The 20026-nt window shown below is 39.5% G+C and overlaps 1 pseudogene; it reads right to left on the bottom strand.

The window, feature by feature from the left end:
* Positions 1-328: 328 nt before the first annotated feature.
* On the bottom strand, positions 329-2676 carry LOC141584695 (ankyrin repeat domain-containing protein 11 pseudogene; annotated as a pseudogene).
* Positions 2677-20026: the final 17350 nt, after the last annotated feature.

Here is a 20026-nt window from a genome sequence, read left to right on the forward strand (position 1 = left end):
GTAATTAGGTTTATGAGTGGACGTCCAACTTACTGATTCTCAGCGCCGAAATCTGAGCAACCCACTGCACCGACCAAATCAGCGGCGTTAAGATTAATGGTGCTTTTCCGACTCTGCACCAAGAACCGTCGCTCCAAGGCACCGGCAAAACCGCCTCGCCGGTCACAAGAGTCGCGCTGGCGACCCGTGGGGCTCCTCCGCTGGGAATCTCCTGGTGGGTGAGCAACAAGAATTCATGTGAAGGTGTGGCGTCCTCTCATTCTTTGCGCTTTCACTGGGAGCTACAATCCCGAGCTGCTAGTGATCAGCCATCTTGGATCTCTCCGTCTTTTTTTTAGCATTTTAATTAATTTATTTATTTCTTTACACATAACTGAAAGTGATGTTACAGTACATAAGTTATTTACAACTGTGCAGTAATGTGTTGCAAAATAAATTATCTAGAAGGCAGCAAAAGTACATTGTGAATGTATATAAAACTGTACAGCACTTACGGATACACTTTTTATATGATTATTGGCTCTGTAGTGTTTCAAGTTATGTTCTCAGAAAGAGAAACAAAATGCCCAAGATTAAAGGAAAAAATATACAAACCACGTGGATTTGACTCCATTAAAAACACTACGGGGAGTCCTGGCTCTGTGTCCCTGTGCCCAGGCAGGGGCACGGCCATCGCCCTGCTCCGCACCAGGTCAAAAGCCCAGTCTCAGGCTGTCGAAACGCTGTGGCAACAGGACCACGGCTGGGGTGGCACGCTGGCCCCTCCGACTTGCAGGTCACCTTATTTTTATTTACTTGATCAGAACGGAACAAAAAATTTTAAAAATGCACTCCGTTCAACTCCTGAAATGCCTCTGCAGTTGGCTGGAGAAAAGGGCCCGAAGGTCACCGTTTTCAGACAGAAGCTGCCATGTGTGCGGCCGGCATGGTCTCCTCGTCCCGCCGGGGCCGGTGAGGCTCTGGGGGCTTTGCCTTCACCACGGCAGCTGGTAGAGAAGAGACGTGTTTCACCTCCCTGACATCTGGACCAGTCTGGAAGGGATGGAGACGCTGTGGCCAAGTGCAGTCTCTCTCGGGGTCTCCCCCCGCCTGGGTGGACATGGCGCTCCCTCCTCCACCCCTGGGGCTCAGCAGCAGCCCTGGGCGGTGCCGCCCTCGCCTGTGTCCTGCGGCCATCCCGCGGTGTCACGCTGGCAACAACACAAAGTCGTCGTTGACGTCGACCATGGGCACGTAGAAGGAGGGCACCTCGTTCACACACAGGGACTTGTGCCCGGCGGGGTCTAGCTCCTGCACCTTCAGCTGCCACTCCATCCTCTGCACGGCGTTCAGGGCCGCGGCCTCGTGCTGCTGCCGCATGAGGAGGCAGGTCTTCATGCGGTCGTACTTGTCATCCACGTCCTGGAGCCAGGAGATGAACTGGCGGGCGTTGAACCGGTCACGCACTGACTTGTTCTCATCGCCCTGGCTCTCGAGGGGCATGTTGTAGACTTCAGAGTCCAGCAGCATCGTGCAGGCGCTGAATGGCACTGCCTGGTTGGCGATGGTCCTGGCTGCCCGGCAGTGAACCCGCAGAATCTCCTGCTCACAGGACACGATCAGCTTCTCCCTCTCGATGCTGTGCTGCAGGCGCAGCTTTCCCCGGACTGCCTCCTGCTGCTTGAACAGCTCCTTCAGGGGCTCCGCCAGGGAGGGAGGGGGTGCAATCACAGGGATGTGGAGCTTGCTGAGCGGCTTGCCGTCCAGGAGGTAGGAGCCCGTATAGGTGACATACTCGGCGTAGCACTGGGGCGCCTGTGGCGTGATGCAGCACAGGATCTTACGCTTCTCCTCGATCTTCTTCCTGATCTGCAGGTATTCGAAGTAGGGGTTGGCCCTGTCGCTGTGGTAGGGCTCAATGGCGTCCAGCTTGATGGCGTCCACGATGGCGGCTAGCGTCTGCTGGATCACCTCCCGCGTCTGCTGTGTGGACGTGTTCAGCTGCTGCTGCAACTGCTGGGTGGAGCGCTGGAAGCGGCGTTTGCGTGGGTGCTGGGCCTGAGCGTCATCCTCCTCGGAGCTGCGGGCCTTGGCCCTGGTGGCTGGGGCGGGGGTGGGGGCACAGTCCTTCTCGGAGGGGGGTGTGCCCTGCTTACTCTGGTTTGCAAGCATCTGCGCCCGGTTCCTGGTCATGCGCTGAGGGATCTCCTCCACTCTGGGGGCCTTAGGGGCTTCGGCCGTGGGTTTTGATTCTGGTTCTGTGGCTTCTGGCTGGATGCTACCGGGAGGGCCTTCGGCTGGGGCAGCAGCACGGGAGGCCTCAGCATTGTCCTGGGGACTGGCACCGTCTGCAGCCTGGGCTTGTGCCACAGCGTCCATGGGGGGGCCATCAGGGGCACAAAGGGATGCAGCAGGGGGGCCTTCGGTCTCGGCCCCCTGGTCTCCACTCCCCAGCAGGCGCTGTTCAGGGGGAATGGGTGGGGGCTCCGTGCTGGAGTCCAGATCCCCAGGAGCCCTCTCTTCGGGCATCGTCTCTGCCTCCACTGTAGCTTCGAGAACCATGTCCAGCTTTGGTTCCTCTGAGGGTTCAGGCTCCTGCTCTGTGGGGAGCCGGGTGGAGGCCTGGTCTGGAGGCAGCGCTGGTGGTTCCTCAGCCACCAAGGTGGAAACGTCCCCACCGTATACAATCACAGACATAAAGAACTGTCAGCCAATATTCTGGAGGTTGTAAGATACACAACTCCCCCAATTATTCCTACAAATAACAGCACTGTTGTGGAACCTAAGGTTGGCCTTTGAGGTGTCTTTTCACGTTTTTTGCATGTCTGACATCATGGACCTGCCAACCCTGCTCCAAAGGCCCCTCCCAGAAGTGATTTAGCCCACAGGAAAATGGCATTAACAACCTGTGATTTCTCCACCCAAACCAATCAGCAGCAAGCACTCATTACCTGACCACGCCCACTCCATCCCTTAAACTACCTTTGAAAAGCCTTTAACCTATGAGCTTCATAGGAAATTATTTGAGTGTGAGCTCCACCTACCACGTGGTGTAGCTGGCCTTGTGTCTATTAAACTCTTTCTTTACTGCAATGCCATGGTCTTTTTTATGAGGCAGGCAAGAAGAATCCCTTGGTGGTTACAAAATGATTGACTGAGGTATATCTTAAATCATAGAGATTACTAATCAACTTTAGGGCATATCCAGGAAAGACACAAGTCACAGATACATCTGTGGCTGTTTTTTCTGGGTTTTTAAAATTTAGATATTTCCTTAAACCTTAAAGGGCTGGTTGAGGAGGCAAGTAGGAAAAAGGGCAGGCAGGCAGGTGGTTAGGTGAATTTTACATAAGATAAGGTGAACGTCTGAAGACAGAGTCAGTAAAGGAAGGGTCAATTATGCAGATGTCTTTGGGTAGATAGGGTCTTGACTTTATTCTGCATCTGGAAAGAAAAGCTTATAATGACGTTATCAGTGTAGAATTGGACAGACTTGAGTTTTAGGAGCTAGATACGGATTGTAGACTTAAAAGTTACAATAGGCATATCCTTTTTTATGAGAGACTAGTAAAGAACTTACTTATGAATGATCTGTGGGGCTGCCTCTCCCAGGTGTCTGGGCCCTCTTCTGGGGCATCTGGCTGATCATAGTGTTAGTAAGAGCTATCCATTTGAAAGAGGATGTTGCAGTGACCTTCCTATTCGGATAAAAAGTTTAGAGGGTCCTGAGGTGTACTTTTATTTTTATTTTTTACAAATGTTAACTTTGTTTGTATTCAATTTATTCTTTTTCATTTAATTTTATTATTTTACCATTAATAAATTTACGTGCTTCAAAAGTCATGCAACCTAAAAGAACGCTGGAATTGGATACTTCTGTTTCTCCATGTTGAAGGCCAAGGGCTGCTGGAGTTGCGTATTTCCTTTCCCCCACATTGCTAAGGTTCTAATCAAACCCACATGGTTTAGTCTTTGATAAAACAGTTTCCCTTGAAAGAAGGCTTTTGTTACTTACAACAGAATGCTTTAGGTGTATTTCAAAAATGTTTAATTTTTCTCTTCCCACCCACCTGATGATTACAAAATTTTTCTCAGTTCTTCCCTTTAATAACTTGGTGGAACTTCTAGAGGTACAACTCATGAAAATTTGGAAGCCTCTCCTAATATATTTTTTTAAATCTCTCAAGTATATATACTCAGTGTCCAACGATAGTTGACGATCCTTTAAGTGTTTCTACTATGTTCCAGCTGTGGCTTCTATTTGCGGTAAGAAAGAAAGTTCTGAATTTTCTACGTTTGGCTGTTTTTCCAGTTTTCTGGGCAGTGGTTTACTCTGGGACTTCAGTTATCTGATAAATCTGAAAAGAGTTGATGTCAAGTTCGTTTAGCTTTTTTTTTTTCTTTTTTTTTTTTTTTGTGAGGACAACCCTGATGATACAAGTGATCTGGAGGAGATTCCCAAATGCCACTTGGGACTTCAACCTCAGCCACTATGCAGGGTCTTGACACCATTCCAAGAATAACTGCAAGCACAAGTCAGCAAATAGTGAAAGGATGGAGATTTGTTTCAAAGGAAAAGGGACACACTCAAGAAAAGGGAATGCAGGCATATTCAAGAAAGAGTCACAAGCAAGGGTGTTTGCGGCTGCAAACAAGTAGAATATTCATAAAAATTCCTGGGAAAAGGTGAAGTTTTCTCAGAATTGAGGTGGCACCCTTTTTCTTTTTATCAGTTGTGGGTGTCTCCAGAACAATGGTGTCATGAATTGTGGGTGTCATGGCACTGGTGGATGTGTGATTTCATATGTTAATGAACATATAATAAGGCTCCAGGAGAAACCTATGTCAAATCCATTTTTTTAGGATCTTACCAGCTGATAGCTTCTGCAGCTATTTCAGGTTGCCTTTTGCTAGTCACGTGAAACTGCTACTTGGAATTTTCTAATCCCCTGCAACCATCCTGTATTATTCTTGTCCTAGTGTCAACTTCCAAGCTTTCTACATGTCCGACTGGAAAATCTAAATGTAATTTTAATTCACCTTTTCTCGTTATGAGTAAAGGTGAGCATCTTGTCTGCAGGCTATTTGTATATCTCTCTTTCTGTAATATATCTGGTATGTCTTCTACACATTTTTACATATAATTTCTATTTTTTTCTAAATATTTTCTTAAATATCATTGGATTTTGGAAATTAAAATATATTACAATTTTTTAAATCCAGTTTGACATTTGACACTGCTTATAGCTTTGCTTTTTTTTATAGTGGTCTTTTGCTTATGTCAAAATTTAGAACAAATATTTCACATAATTTACTTGAGTTTATTTCAGTTTTACTGGATTTAAAGTAATATTCAGAAAGAATTTCCCGACATCCATGTTACAGAGGAATTCTTTAAACTTTTATTTTAATTTCATGGATACATGTACAGGTTTGTTATATAGGGAAGCTTGTATTGGGAGATTTGTTGTACAGATTATTTCATCATCCAGCTATTAAGCTTAGTACCCATTAGTTATTCTTCCTGACCCTCTTCCCCCGCCCACCATCCACCCTTCAACAGCCCACAGTGCATGTTGTTCCCCTCTGAGTGTCCAAGTGTTATCATTTAGCTTCCACTTATAAGCAAGAACATTTGGTATTTGGTTTTCTGTTCTGTAGTTAGTTTGCTAAGGATACTGACCTCTTGCTCTACACATGTCCTGGCAAAGGAAATGATATATTTCTTTTTAATGGCTGCATAGTATTCCATGGTGTCTGTGTACCATTTTTTTGTTTTGTTTTGTTTTGTTTTTGAAATAGTCTCACTCTGCTTCCCAGGCTGGAGCACAGTGCTGTGATCTCAGCTCACTGCAACCTCTGCCTGTTGGGTTCAAGTGATTCTCCTGCCTCAGCCTCCTGAGTAGCTGGGATTATAGGCATGCACCACCACACCTGGTTAAGTTTTGTATTTTTAGTAGAGCTGGGGTTTTGCCATGTTGGCCAGGCTGGTCTCCAACTCCTGACCTCAGATGATTCACCCACCTCGGTCTCCCAAAGTGTTGGGATCATAGGCGTGAGCCACCGTGCCTGGTCCCACATTTTCTTTATCCAGTCTATCATTGGTGAGCATTTGGGTTGATGCTACATCTTTGCTATTGTGCATAGTGCTGCAATGAACATACATATACATTTGTCTTTTTAATAGAATGATTTGTATTCCTTTGGGTATATTCTCAGTAATGGGATTGCTGGGTCAAATAATGTTTCCTTCTTCAGGTCTTTGAGAAGTAGCCACACTGTCTTTCACAATGAATTAATTTTGAACTAATTTACACTCCCACCAAGGGTGTATAAGTGCTCCTTATTCTCTGCAACCTCACCAGCATGTTATTTTAAAAATTTTTAAAGATGGCCATTCTGACTAGTGTGAGATGATATCTCATTTTTGTTTTATTTGTATTTCATAGATGTGTTAGTCCTTTTTTACACTGCTGATAAAGGACCTACCTGACACTGGGCAATTACAAAAGAAAGACAGGTTTAATGAACCTACAGTTGCACATGGCTGGGGAAGCCTCACAATCATGGCACAAGGCAAGGAGGATAAAGTTACATCTTACATGGATGGCAACACCCCAAAAAAAAAAAAAGAAAAAAAAAAAGAGCTTGTGCAGGGAAACTCTTCTTTTTAAAACCATCAGGTCTCCTGTGACTTATTCACTATCATGAGAACAGCATGGGAAAGACCTGTCCCCATGATTCAGTTACCTTCCATTGGGTCCCTCCCACAACACATGGGAATTCCAAATGAGATTTAGTTAAGGACACAACCAAACCATATGATTCTTCCCCTTACCACTCCAAAATCTCGTGTCCTTATGTTTCAAATCCAATCATGCCTTCCCAACAGTCCCCCAGTGTCTCGACTCATTTCAGCATTAACTCAAATGTCCACAGTCCAATATCTCATCTGAGACAAGCATGTCTCTTCACCTATGAGCAAATAAAATCAAAAGCAAGTTAGTTACTTCCTAGATACAATGGGGGCGTAGGCATTGAGTAAATGCAGCCATTCCAAATGGGAAAAATTGGCCAAAACAAAGGGGTTACAGGCCCTGTGCAAGTCCAAAATCTAGTGGGACAGTCAAATCTTAAAGCTCCACAATGATCTCCTTTGACTCCATGTCTCACATCCAGGTCATGCTGATGTAAGAGATGGGTTCCCATGGTCTTGGGCATCTCCGACCCTGTGGCTTTCCAGAGGACAGCCTACCTCCTAGCTGCTTTCACAGGCTGGCATTGAGTGTCTGTGGCTTTTCCAGGCACAGAGTACAAGCTGTCAGTGGATCTGCCATTCTGGGGTCTGCAGGATGGTGGCTCTCTTCTCACAGCTCCACTAGGTAGTGCCCCAGTAGGGACTCTGTGTGGAGGCTCCAACCCCACATTTTCCTACTTCGCTGCCCTAGCAGAGGCCCTCCATGAGAGCCCTGTCCTTGCAGTAAACTTCTATCTGGACATCAAGGCATTTCTATACCTCCTCTGAAATCTAGGCAAAGATTCCCAAACCTCAGTTCTTGACTTTTGTGCACCTACAGGCTCAACACCATGTGGAAGTTGCCAAGACTTGGGGCTTACACCCTTTAAATCCACAGCCCGAGCTGTACTTTGGCCAATTTTACTCATGGCTGGAGTGGCTGGAACGCAGATCGATTCCCTAGACTGCACATAGCTTGGGAAACCTGGGCCCAGTCCATGAACTGACTTTTTATTCTTAGGCCTCTGGACCTGTGAGAGGAGAGGTTGCCATGAAGCCCTCTGACATACCCTGAAGACATTTTCCCCATTGTCATGAGGATTAACATTAAGCTCCTCGTTACTTTTGCAAATTTCTGTAGCCAGCTTGAATTTCTCCTCATAAAATGGGATTTTCTTTTCTATCACGTTGTCAGGCTGCAAAGTTTCCAAACTTTTATGCTCTCCTTTCCTTATAAAACTGAATGCTTTTTTTTTTTTTTTTTTTTTTTTTTTTTTGAGACGGAGTTTCGCTCTTGTTACCCAGGCTGGAGTGCAGTGGCGTGATCTCAGCTCACCGCAACCTCCGCCTCCTGGGTTCAGGCAGTTCTCCTGCCTCAGCCTCCTGAATAGCTGGGATTACAGGCACACGCCACCATGCCCAGCTAATTTTTTGTATTTTTAGTAGAGACGGGGTTTCACCATGTTGACCAAGGATGGTCTTGATCTCTTGACCTCGTGATCCACCTGCCTCAACCTCCCAAAGTGCTGGGATTACAGGCTTGAGCCACCACGCCCGGCAAAACTGAATGCTTTTAACAGCACACAAGTCACATCTTGCATGCTTCACTGCTTAGAAATTTCTTCTGCCAGATACCCTAAATCATCTCTCTCAAGGTCAAAGTTCCACAAATCTCTAGGGCAGAGGTAAAATGCTGCCAATACCTTTGCTAAAACATAACAAGAGCCATATTCACTCCAGTTACCAACAAGTTCCTCATCTCTATATGAGACCACCTCAGCTTGGACCTTATTTATTGGCCACATTGCTATCAGGCTTTTTGTCAAAGCCATTCAAAAAGTCTCTAGGAAGTTATACTTTCCCACATTTTCCTGTCTTTTTCTGAGGCCTCCAAATTGTTTAAACCTCTGCCTGTTATCTAGTTCCAAAGTCATTTTTCAGTATCACCCTACACTACTGGTATCAATTTACTCTGTTAGTTTTCATACCACTGATAAAGACATACCAAAGACTGGACAACTTTGAAAAGAAAGAAGTTTAATGAACTTACAGTTCCACGTGGCTGGGGTAGCCCAACAATCATGGCAGAAGGCAAGGAGGAGCAAGTCACAGCTTACATGGATGGCAGCAGGCAAAAAGAGAGAGCTTGTGCAGGGGAACTCCTCTTTTTAAAACCATCAGATCTTGTAAACTTATTCACTATCATGAAAACAATATCTGAAAGACCTGCTCCCATGATTCAATTACTTTCCTTTGGGTCCCTCCCACAACAGGTGGGAATTCAAGATAAAATTTGGGTGGCAACACAGCCAAACTATACCAATAAAGAATTTTTTTTATGATTTCTAGTAATTGTCCCTCTCATTCATTTGGAGTTTATTCTGATGTATGGTATAATAAAAGGATCTGGATTCTTATTTTCCAAAATGCCTGTCCTCTTATCTTCATAAAATGTTTACTTTTCTTCATTATTTTAGATGGAAACTTTATAATATGCTAAATTTCCATATATACTAAGATCTATTTCTGGCTTTCTATTCTACAAGCATGCATCAGAGATATTGTGGATTGAGTTCCAAACCATTCCATTAAAGCAGATGTTGTGATACATTGAGTCACACAATTTTTTTGCTTTCCCAATGTACATAGTTATGTTTATACTTCGCTGTAGTCTATTCTGTGTGCAATAACATGCCTTTTAAAAAGTACATGCCTTAATTTAAAAATAATTTATTGTTCAAAACTGCTAACAATCATCTGAGTCTTCAATTAGTCTAAATCGTTTTACTGGTGGAGGGTCTTGCCTTGATGTTGATAGCTGATAACTGATCAAGGTGGTCATTGCTGGAAGTTATGGGTAGCTGTGGCAATTTCTTAAAATTAGACAATGCCTCCTAGATTAGTTCTTCTTTTTTCATGAAAGGCCTCTGTAACATATGATGCTGTTTGATAGCATTTTAAACACAGTACAACTTCTTTCCAAATTGTAGTAAATCCCCTGAAACTCTTCCACAATTTATTATCTAACTTTATGTAATATTCTAAATCCTTTCTTGTGATTTCAACAGTGTACATAACATCTTTATCAGAAGTATAATTCATCCAAAAAAAACACATTCTTTGATCATCCATAATAATAAATTCCTTATTCATTCAATTTTTATTCACATGTTCAGGCTCAGCTTCTAATTATAGTTCCCTTGCTATTTCCACCACATCTGCAGTTACTTCCTCCAATGATGTCTTGAAGCACTCCAAATCATTTATGACAATTGGATTCAACTTATTCCTAACTTGTATTAATGTTGAAATTTTGACCTTCTATTATGAATCACAAATGTTCTTAATGGCTTCTACAATGGTGACTCCTCTCCAGAAGGTTTTCAGTTTACTTTGCCCAGATCCATCAAAGGAATTACGATTCTTTTCAGCTATCACCTTAAACCATGTATTTCTTAAATAATTCAACTTGAAAGTTGAAATTACATAGCCTGCAGAATGGATGATATGTTCCTGGGCATAAAAACAACATTAATCTCCTTGTACGTCTCCATCAGAATTCTTGGGTGACCAGTGGCATTGTTAATGAACAGTAATATTTTGAGAGAGTTTTTTTTGTTTGTTTGTTTTGTTGTTTGTTTTCTGAACAATCATACTCCACAATAGGCTTAAAATACTCAGCAAACCATGGTGTAAACAGATGTACCATTATCCAGGCTTTGTCATTTAATTTATGGAGCACAGGCAGAGTAAATTTATCATAATTCTTAAAGGTCCTAGAATTTTCAAAATGGTAAATTAGCACCAGTTTCAACTTAAAGTCATCAGCTGCATTAGCCCTTAATAAGAGAGTCACCCTGTCCTTTGAAGCTTTGAGCTCAGTCATTTACTTTTTCTGTATAGCTGTGAAGTCCTAGATGGCAATATCTTTCAATAGAAGAATGTTTTGTCTACACTGAAAATCTGTTGTTTAGGGTATCCACCTTCAATTATCTTAGCTAGATCTTCTGGATAACTTGCTGCAGCTTCTACATCAACACCTGTTTCTTCACCTTGTCTTTTTATGTTGTAGAGATAGCTTCTCTCCTTCAAACTTAGTGAATCAACTTAAGCTATCTTCAAAATTTTCTCCTGCAGCTTTCTCACCCTAGTCAGTCTTCATAGAATTGGAGAGAGTTAGGATCTTGCTCTGGATTAGGTTTTGGATTAAGGGAATGCTGTGGCCACTTTGATCTTCTAACCAAACCATTAACACGTTCTCTATGCCAGCAATAAAACTATTTTGCTTACTTATCATTTGTGTGTTCACCAGAGAAGCATTTTAATTTCCTTCAAGAACTTTTCCTTTGCATGTATGACTTGGCTAACTTGTTTGTGCAAAAAGCCTAGCTTTCAACTTCTCTCTGCTTTTGACATGTCTTTTTCACTGTTTAATTATTTCTAGCTTTTGATTAAAAGTGAGAGATACCCAACTATTCCTTTACTTGAGCATTTAGAGGTCATTGTAGGGTTATTAATTGGCTTAATTTTAATATTGTTTTGTCTCTTAGGGAGGCCCCAGGAGAGTAGAGAGATTGGGAATGAGCAGTTGGTGAAGCAGTCAGAATACACAACATTTATCAAAATTCACCATCTTATATGTGTGTTATTTGTGGCACCTCAAAACAATTACAACAGTAGCATCAAAGATTACTGATCACAGATCACCATGGCAGATTAACAACAATAAAATTGTTGAAATACTATAAGAATTACTGAAATGTAACACAGAGACAAGAAATGAGTACATGTTGTTAGAAAAATGACAATAGGCTTGCTCCATGCAAGGTTGCCATAAACCTTCAATTTGGTGCCAAAAAATTGCAATATATGTGAAGTAAAATAAAGCAAAGCACAATAACATGAGGTACATCTGTATTCCATTGGATTTATGCCCATAATGTAGTATTTTACTTGAAATTATTTTATAAAATATTTTAGTCTTTTGTAGAGCTGTTTTCTCCCACTCTACCATTTCTCCTGTGTTTAAGGATTTTTCTAGCTCTTCTAGGTATTTGTATTCCAATCCAAACTTTAGAATCAACTCATCCAATGCTATTAAAAAGCTATTGGCATTTTCTTAATATCACCTACATTTATATACTAACCTGGAGGAAGTGACATGTTTGTGATATGAAGCGGAACTTGTTCAAGAAAAACGCGTACCTTTACATCAGCTCAAATTTATTTGCATGCTTTTGGAAAGTGTTTAAAATTGTTTTCACATAGATTTTGCATATATATGCTTAAGCATTTTCTTTTCTCTGTTGCTATTTTTTTCTGCTATATCTTCTAAATAGATGTTGTTTCTCTATAAGATGACTACGGAGTTTGTATTTTAATTTTAACATCCTGAAACTTGTTTTAAATTTTTTTTTATCAAGTTACCTTAGGATTTTCAGATATATCAACTGCAAATAAAGATAGTTTCTCTAATTCTTTTTCAGTATTTATTTTAATTAACATTATTATCCTTTAGATTTCATTGATTAAGGTCATCAGTACAGTGGTTCTCAACTGGGAATGAATTTGTCCTCAGAGAGTATTTGGGAATATCTGGGAACATTTGTGTTATCACCTTTGTGGGAGGTGTGGGTGCTACTGGTATCTTCTAGAGAGTAGCCAAGCTACTAAACATTGTACAGGACAGCCAGGCACCCCAACAAAGAATTATCCAGCCCCAAATACCAACAGTGACAAAGCTGGAAGCTCTGCTCTAATACACTACTTTAATAGTGAAAATGGCGAATGTTCTTATCCTGTTTCAAATCCATGGGAATGCCTCTAGCACTTCTCCATTAAGTAGAAATTCTGACTTCTCTGTGGTTGTTGCTGTTATTGAAAGTTTTAAAAATTCTTTTTCTATTGTCTAGAGCAAGATAAGAAACGTTAGCATTATCTGGGAATTAAACATTTAGTAGAATTGTCTAGTGAAACCCGCTGGGCCCATATTAAACAAATGTTATTATTTAGAAGTATTACAGAATTCTAAAAGAACAATTGGGAATGACTTACAATTTTCAACATTTAAAAACTAGTTTTAATTTTAAAAATGTCTCTTAGAGCTTTTCTTGGCTCATTAAAGGGTGTGTGTATGTATTTCTGTATGCATGTATACATTTACAAATGTACTGATGTAGTTCAACTCTACTTACAGGACTAGTATGGCCACTATATTCACAGGTAGATAGATACGTGCCTTCTATGATTCATGGGTGCTGGGAGAGTTCTCTTGGACAGGATAATGCCTAACTTCCCTATTCATTTATGCCTATAATGTAACCTAGGAAACCCAAGTGTTTCTCGTGTATTTATTTATTTATTTAGAAACAGGCTCTTTCTCTGTTGTCCATGCTGGAGTGCAGTGATGTGAGCACATCTCACTGCAGCCTTGGCCTCCCATGCTCAACTGATCCTCTGACATCAGCCTCCCCAGTAGCTGCGATCACAGGTGTGTGCCAACATGCCCTGCTCACTCTTTTGCTTTTTTTGTAGAGAGGTCTCACTACATTGCCCAGGCTGGTCTCCTGGGTTCAAGTGATCCTCCTGCCTTGTCCTCCCAAAGTGCTGTGATAACAAATGTGAACCACCGCACCTGGCAAGGATTGCTCTTTTATAATCCTGTGTTTACCAGAAACACAGCCAGGGTCATTACCCAGCTTGTCTAGAGGAAGCCCAATCTTTTTGCCAAGCATTTCTGAGAATCCTCAGGCTGTCTACTTAAATCAGCATGTTGTTCTGAAAATTATACACCATCTTGAAGATAAAATTTTCAAAATAACATTAGTTTATGCCAGATATTATTAATCTACACTAAACTACAATAATTTATGGCCACAAAAATATTTAAAAACTATCATTAATTTTACCTAAATTTTGTGTATTACAATAAATATTGGTAGAATGAAGACAACTAAAGTATTCAAAATGTCTTCTAATGTATCAAAGAAAGCTTTAATTGAGCTCAAAATATTTTGTGTCTTAAAATACTTTTTGATATTATTTTAATTGTTAAACATGTCAAATATTATGTGAGAACTTTTATATAATGGATAAACATCCTATCACCAAATCAGGCTGAATAGTTATGGATTTTGCTCCATTTTTCAAAGCACGGTATACATTTTACAATCAATATTTTCAATGATTTTCAGTAGTCATGTACTGCAAAAGTTAGTTGAAAAAATTGATGTGCAGCCATAACATGAATGCCTAATACATACTATCCAGTTTTATTTTTGAACTTCTTTTTTTGGCAGTTATTTGCCATCTCTTATAATGATGCAATAGAATGAGACCGAAAAAATCTCCATCTACATTTCATGTATTATTCATATTAATTTAAAAATCAACTAGCTTTCAAAGGGTTAGCTCCAGGGAACAAAATTTTATGGTCATCTTTAAATTATATTAACATAACCAGGAGCTAAGAAATTTAGTTGTATTAAACACAACCTAAAGCAAATTCATCCTTGTTTGATAAATGCTCTCATTTTCTCAGTAAAAAGCCTTTCGAAATCTCTTACAATATTTTAGAATGCAGACAGGGTTACTATGATTGCCTGGCTTCAAAATGGATAAAGGGATGCCAAAGTGCTTCTATAATTTTGCTCTAAACACCCAAAGAAAGGATCAATTCGTAACTCAAGAGTAGTTTTAAGTGACTATAAAATATGTAACAAATTCCTAAATTGCAACTATTTAACTTACTTTGGAAAAGACTATATTGAAAAATGTGCTGTTATAAAAATATGTTCTGAGGAACTGTTGCCACCTTGAATGGCGAGTAAACATTGAATGGGTAATATTTCATTTGACTGAGCCCTGGTTTCCTAAAGCAAGTAATAGTTTCTCCAACAGGAGGTTTAGACATATATTTTGCATATTTTGCATGGTGTGATCATTGAGTATTTATTAATTTACTGATTAATGATGATATGATAGGGTGTGCTGTTTGATTTATGGATTGTTTTGGTTTATAGGTTGGTGATTTCTGTAAAGCAGAAAGGAGAGAAAAAGATGCTAGGCAACAAGAGCTAAAAGAAATCTGCAATGCAGAACAATGAATTGAAAAGAGAGAGAGCAGAGATATGAAGTAAAAATACCTTGCTCTAAAGCAAATGGTAACTAAAATAAAGATCAATAGAATGTCAAAAGAAGATCCAAGGATGATGCCAGCCAATATGATCATAAAGTCACTGTGGCCACGAACAACCAAATTATGGCTATATGATTACTTCACTTCACCTTCTGAAGATTCTAATTCTCTCCAAAGCAATCCCCTACTCCAGTTAGCAATACAGGACAATTGAGTATAAAAAGAAAAAACTTGAATATGGTTTTTACTTGTCAATTAAAAAGACAGATTAAAATTAAACTTTCTGTGATGCCAGCCAGCATTATGGATTATAATTGTTATCAGGGTTAAAGAGACATAGAAGTGGGAATAATTCACTCAATGTATGAATAAACTATTGCTGCATAAGAACTTGCCACAAAATATAGCAACTTAACAGCCATTTATCTCACAGTGTTGGCAGATCAGGAACCCATACGCAGCATAGCTTCATCTTCTGGCTCAGAATCTCTCACAAAAATTGAGATCATTTTTGACCAGAGATTGTATTATCAATATTTTATCAATATCAGATATAATTATCAAGGCTTGTCTGGAAAAAGATTCACTTTTACGCTCACTTATATGAATGTGAGTAAAACTTGAACCCCGGCAGACTTTTGCCCATGCCCTAGAGAGCTTGGTTGCTGGCCACATGAGCCTTTCCAGAGACAGCTCACAACATGGTGAATAGCGGAGAAAAGAGAAGAGTCAGGCTGAAGTCACCGTTACTTTGTCACCTCCTCAGAAGTGGCATTCCTTCACTTTTGCTGGTTGTATTCTTCAGAAGTAAGTCACTAGTTCCAGCCCACACACTGGAAGAGGAAAAGCACAAAAGTATAAATAGCAGGGGACTTTGGCAGTGACTTTGAGGTTAAGCAGCCTCTAAACCACAAAAACCCAGAATGAGCGGGGGAAGGTAGGAAGTTCTCCGAGTTGATGCATGAATTACAAGAAAATGCATGGTCTGTGATGCCCAACAGTCTTCCCTTTCACATGTAAGTTTAGGGAGGGGGCAGGGGTGGGCATGGAGAGAAGAGAAATTTTAAAATGAAGAAAAACTTTAAATTCCTGGACTGAGTATTATTCTGGCAACTCCAGTGGTTGCTCCTGGGGGCTTGGAGAAGAAGGTGGAATATCGATGCCTTTTAAAAATATATTTGTACTTTCCAAATGTTGTATAGTATGTATTATACATATTATGTTTGTCTGTCTTCAGAAAAAAAAAAAAAACTGTATAAAACCCTGAAAACAATATTGAAAGTCTATGAAAGTTTTACTTTGTGTCTCACACTCACACGAATGTATCTTTAGTAATTGTTATTTTCCATTATACAGGCACTTAAAACTCTTATTGTTGTCAGATATTTTGATAGCATCATACCAGCTGTTGGGGAGAGGGCTTATTTTCCCCAATCTTCAACATTGGAAATTGCCAATTACAAAAAACAAAAAAACAAAAAAACCCACACATTTAGCTTTATGCTAAGGGATTTAGAAACCATGTTATGTTGGTTTTTAGAAAAGCAAGGAGTAATGGCTGTAATACCTTTGCTAGGAGTAGAAATGGAGGAATAGGTTAAGTAGGAAGTGCCCTCATATAGAACAATGAGATCTGACTTCCTCTGTACTTAATAAGAGCTTTTGAGATTCTTTATTTGTTTTGATTTTTTGCCCTAGCAGTGCTTACAAACATTTCCTGTGTTCATGACCTCAGCACTCAGCAGCACTCTGCAGGAATAATAGACATGGTAGCCTCAGATTAGAAATAGAGCATCACTGAGCAACAGTGGCTACATTTAGGGAACTTACATTACCTAGACAAAAATTTGGTTGTAACTCGAAGCTGCTGAATCAGTGTCGATGGCTGAGACCAGCATATTGTGAGGACTAAGAGAACCAATTCTGCTTAGATGGCATCTATTCGCCTAGTTATTATGGTTAAGGGTAATCACCTTCAGCAAAAACAAATTAATAATTAAGACATTCATAATTAATTATGGTATAATTAAGTTACTTAAATGCATATACAAGCCATATGCTATACCTCTCTAAATGTTAATATATTTAATGCTCACAACAAACTTGTGCATCCCTGTGTAAGGAAACTAAAACTGAGTGTTTAAAAATGCTTAAGGTCACATAGGCAGTAAATTGGAATTTGAGGCAATAACTCTCTCTTCTTATTTTGTCTCTTTGCCATCATTGCAGGTAATAAAGCATAATATTAACAGCATGAGTTATGAACTCACAATGTAGGGGTTTACATTTTGTTTCATGATTAGCTTTCAGTTGTGGGCAACTTACTTAACTCTCTGTTTTGGTTTCCTCATCTATAGAATTCAGATAATAACAATAACAATCTTAATGGATTATACTAAAGACAAAACAAGACAATAGTTATAAAGCATCCAGAGCACTATCTAGTACATATTAACTACATCATAAAATACAGGCTTATTTTAATACACTATGCTAAAAGCATGTATCTTCTCATTTAAAAATCATGAAAACACTTCAAAGCAAGTGCAATTATTATTACCATTTTAGAGATTAAAAAAAGAGAGAGAGGGTTAGAGAGATCATATATCTAGTCCAAGATTATAACACTGGCAAGTGGTTTAGCCAGAATTTGAACCCAGGCAGTCTGATTCACAAACCTCTGTGCTAAACCACTGAGCTGTTATCTGCTTGATTGCAAAATCCTCATTATTTTTGTTATCTTATATTGTTATATTGTTGTTCTGCTTTTATTTGTCCAAATATTCCATTGTTTACCTCATTTAGTCTTCATGAGGTTGTATTACTGTTTTTTCTTCTCATCTTACAGCTAAAGAAACTGAGATTCAGTTAAAGTAAATGATTTCCTGGCTAGTCTACTTCAAAACTTGCAGAACCCAGGTTTCTAACACCTCACAGAATAACACTCTTGGTCTCACAACTTCAGCTTCAACTTTCTGCTGAAGTTTCACCTGGTTCCTAACATGAAAAAATTCTACCTTCTTCAAAAGGAATTACACTGAATGGGAAACAGCCTGAAAGAGATGAAGACAGACTGACATGCAAAACTACACAGATGTGTAACTAAACACAGGATCTGTAATTCACGCTGTCTTTCCAATATCCCCCGGAATTTATACATTATACTTTAATTAATTTCACACAAAATGGCTGAGTTTTATGACTGACCAGTTACACAACATAGACAAAGAGGGTTAGAGAGGCTAAGAAATAACACACAAAGAAAGATAATGTTTAAAAGGAAGAAAAACCCTCCATCACTCACTAAGTGACAGTAAAAATATTTGACCTTACCATTTTATAGTAGACTAAAAATGGAGATGGCTTCCATTTAGGGAAACATTATTATGGGTGAATATTTTCCAGACCTTCCTCTAGATCCTACAGAACCTAAGGATAAGTACCTCATCTATCCATTTATCTCTATAATGCTGGCAACACATAATAGGCACTTAAACAATCTTTAAAAATTAATCACTCAGTTTAATTAATAAATTTAATTAATTAAACACCTAATTTTCTTAATCAGAAAATTATCCAGACCTTCACTGATTGTTCTATGGCTGGTGAAGATTTCCAGATACCAATATATCTCTGTTGTTGTTGAACTGGGAAACTGTATTTGCTTCAATTTCTTGAATACATGTTCTGATAAAGCATAATCATGTAGAACAATTCCTTAAATGTCTGTATTTATTACTTCTATTACTTTCTAATTATGAGATGTTGGTTAAGTTTCTTTAATTCTCTGTGCCTCAGTTTCCCATTTTATACAATATAAAATATTTTATATTTATACTAATTATAAAACTAAAGATAAGGCTGAGTGCATTGGCTTATGCCTCTAATCCTAGCACTTTGGGAGGCTTAGGCAGGTGAATCACCTGAGGTCAGGAGTTCAAGATTAGCCTGACCAACATGGAGAAACTCCATTTCTACTAAAATACCAAGTTAGCCGGGAGTGGTGACACATGCCTGTAATCCCAGCTACTTTGGAGACTGAAGACTGAGGCAGGAGAATCACTTGAACCCAGGAGCTGGAGGTTGCAGTGAGCTGAAATCGTGTCATTGCATTCTAGCCTGGGTGACAAGAGTGAGACTCCAACTCAGAAAAAAAAAAAAAAAATCAAAAAAACTAAATATAGTATAAAATGAAGATAGCGAGATTCTCTACTTCTTAGAGTGGTTCTGAGAAATAGATGAATGCAAGCAAAATCATTTAGAATTGCCTGGCAGATACTATGCACTCAATCTAGGTGGATACCACGTAAAAGTTACTTTTAACTGATGTAATAACTTATTTTTTAGTTCATACTGTTTTATGTGTTACAATCCTGCAAGATCTGCACATGTACCCCAAAACTTAAAGTAAAATAAGAAAAAGAAATACACAAAAAATAAAAAAGCTGTCTTGCCATTTTTTGTAAAGTACATTCAAGTTTTAATAAAATATATATTGATTTAATTCTGTGAAAAAAAGTAACTTTTAATGTGCCAAAATTAAAAGCAAGGAGTCATTTATCTAAAAAATTAGGGTACAGATTGGTCACTATGGATATTATATTGTCTTATTCTCTGTCCCACTTGGGTCCAGACTGTATTTTTCTGAGTATTTGCACATAAACTATGCACCTCCTTCCATATACTTTAAATTATCTCTAGGTTACTTATAAGACCTAGCACAACATAAGTCCTGGGTAAATGGTTTTATTTATTCTGTTGTATTGTTGTTTTTCATTTTTCCAATATTTTAAAATTCATGGTTGGTTGAATTTGCAGATGCAGAACATGCAGATATGGAGTGCCAACCATCCAGCCTTTGCTCTATTTTCTACACCATTTACCATGATGCCTTGTAACTCAATATTCAGTACACATTTACTATCAAGCCTCTAAAGCAGAACATGAATCTAAAAGTAAGTGATCAAGGAGGAAACTTTTTTAATATACTAACTCATGGCTAGAACCATGTTAGGCATGTGGTAGTTCTCAGTATATTCTGGCTTATTACCTTTCTTAAACAGCTACTTCATTTGGATCAAATGAGCATTAATTTAGTTGTATTAGAAGATGAAGGGGATCTAAAAACATGTTTGCATTAAATAGAGGCATCCATTTCATAATAAAGCTCAGTG

Source organism: Saimiri boliviensis, chromosome 5 (genome assembly GCF_048565385.1).
Source record: "Saimiri boliviensis isolate mSaiBol1 chromosome 5, mSaiBol1.pri, whole genome shotgun sequence".
NCBI lineage: Eukaryota > Metazoa > Chordata > Mammalia > Primates > Cebidae > Saimiri > Saimiri boliviensis.